At 29.0% G+C, this 2,500-nt stretch overlaps 1 protein-coding gene across 1 annotated transcript in view; it reads left to right on the forward strand.

Annotated features, from left to right (window-relative positions):
* The window catches only part of wasf1 (WASP family member 1), a gene marked incomplete at its 5' end in the record, with an annotated part of 42,711 nt that overhangs the window by 28,119 nt on the left and 12,092 nt on the right, over positions 1-2,500 (forward strand). The gene's annotated exons all lie outside the window — the stretch shown is intronic.

Consider the following 2,500-nt stretch of genomic DNA (forward strand, 5'->3'; position numbering starts at 1 on the left):
AGTTTATATCTCACAATTCTCAGTTTATATCTCACAATTCTCAGTTTATATCTCGTAAATTCTGAGTTCATATTTCGCAATTATGAGTTTATATCGTAAATTCTGAGTTTATATCTCGTAAATTCTGAGTTTATATCTCGCAATTATGAGTTTATATCTCACAATTCTCCGTTTATATCTCACAATTCTGAGTTTATATCTCGTAAATTCTGAGTTTATATCTCGCAATTATGAGTTTATATCTCACAATTCTGAGTTTATATATCATAAATTCTGAGTTTATGTCTCGTAAATTCTGAGTTTATATCTCACAATTCTGAGTTTATATATCATAAATTCTGAGTTTATATCTCGCGATTATGAGTTTATATCTTGCAACTCTGAGTTTGAGTTTATGAATCGCAATTCTGAGTTTTGAGTTTATATCTCGCAATTTTGAGTTTATATTTTAAATTCAGAGTTTATATCTCAATTCCGAGTTTATATCTCAATTATGAGTTTATATCTCGCAATTATGAGTTTATATCTCAATTATGAGTTTATATCTCGCAATTCTGAGTTTATATCTCAATTCTGAGTTTATATCTCGCAATTATGAGTTTATATCTCAATTATGAGTTTATATCTCGCAATTCTGAGTTTATATCTCAATTCTGAGTTTATATCTCGCAATTATGAGTTTATATCTCAATTATGAGTTTATATCTCGCAATTCTGAGTTTATATCTCAATTCTGAGTTTATATCTCGCAATTATGAGTTTATATCGAAAAATTCTGAGTCTCGAACTGAGCTCAGATTTGCTAAAGAAACCAAAGTCTGAAATGAAAAGTCAGAGATCTCGGTATGAAACATTTCTCACTGAATTCTTTCAAGCTAATAATTGTAAAGAATTTTAGGAGAATCTGAGACAAAAACATGAAATGCGCCATGAAATGTCTAACAGACAGCAGTTGTCGGCTGGTTTGTGGCATCCAGTGCCAGTGATGATGCCAGTTTCCCCTCTGTTACCATGGCGATGCCATCTTTAAAACACACTCAGAACTGAGTGTGAGGACAATAATAGATGCATTGATATGCAGACTGCTGCCTGTCAGGAAAGATTCAACTACACGGACACCGACGGCAGCTGTCAGGCAGCACAATTACTCGAAATAAAACCGAAAATGCAATATGGCTTAGTGCGATTATGAAATGGCAAAGGCTGCGATTTAATGAAATAAATGCATGAGTGAAGCGCGGCACTATGTTCATTTATAGGTTAGCAGCTCATGGTCCGCCGGTGTTTTCAGAGTCACTTTACCGTGCATTTGAGAACAAAACATGTGCCAAACATCTCCACAAGTGTGTAATGAGAAGCACTTATCAACAAAAGAAAAGGTTTCCTGTGGTTTTCCATCAAAATAAAAGTTTGATGAGAATGGAGATTTTTAAGATTTTAAAAATATTTTTTTTCTTAAATATTTGTTTTTCACAGTAGTGATCTGATTATTATTACAAAAAAATATTAATCATACTAAGAAATATTACTACTGAAATGTTCCTTAATTTGTTTAATATTTTTATTAATAATAACCGTAATTAAAAAATGTAAATTATTATTACTATTACTATTATTATTAAATATTTTTACTGTGATAAATATTAATCATAAGAAGAAATATTATTACGGTAATGTTTCTTGTTTGTTTAATATTTTTATTAATAATAATCATAATAAAAACAACTTAAAACTGCCTTAAATTTTTAAGTATAGTTTAAATTTAATAAAATAAAACAAAACTAAATAAAATAAAATAATAAAATAAAACAAAACAAAATATAATAAAAAGCATTAATAGTCACAGCTTTGGTTTTCTGTGGTTTTCTATCTAAATAAAAGTTTGATGGTTTAACGTTTGAAAATAAAGAATTTAAAAATATTAGTATTGTAATTTAACAGTTGTATTGTAAAACAAAAGTATTATTATTATTATTATTGTTTTTCTTGAATATTCAATGTTTTACAGTGAAATATTACAGTAGTGATATGATTATTACTTAAAATTTTGTACATAAGAACTATTACCACTGTAATATTTCTTATTCTGTTTAATATTTTTATTAATAATCATCATTATAAAAACAACTTAAAAATGCCTGAAATGTTTAAGTATAATCCTATTTATAAATAAAATTTAATAAAATTTAATTTAAAAATAAATAAAATAAAATATGTTGCCATGACTTACCGATCATATCATATCATTTTTTACAGTGCAAATTTTCAGGTTTAACACATCAAGGAATCAGGAATCGGTCGGATCATTTCTAAACTGTCAGAGTGAATGAAGGACAAAACAGATTCACACACAAACACACACACACACAGAGAGAGAGAGAGAGAGCGCTGATGTCGGCGGTTCAGTAAGTGAATGATGACGGGACGAGAGAGCAGGGAGGACAGATGCTCACACAGGGTTTGACATCAGCCTTCATTCACTTTCACATGCTATTATTTC

The sequence above is a fragment of the Sinocyclocheilus anshuiensis genome, unplaced genomic scaffold (genome assembly GCF_001515605.1).
Source record: "Sinocyclocheilus anshuiensis isolate Anshui unplaced genomic scaffold, SAMN03320099.WGS_v1.1 scaffold595, whole genome shotgun sequence".
Taxonomy (NCBI): domain Eukaryota; kingdom Metazoa; phylum Chordata; class Actinopteri; order Cypriniformes; family Cyprinidae; genus Sinocyclocheilus; species Sinocyclocheilus anshuiensis.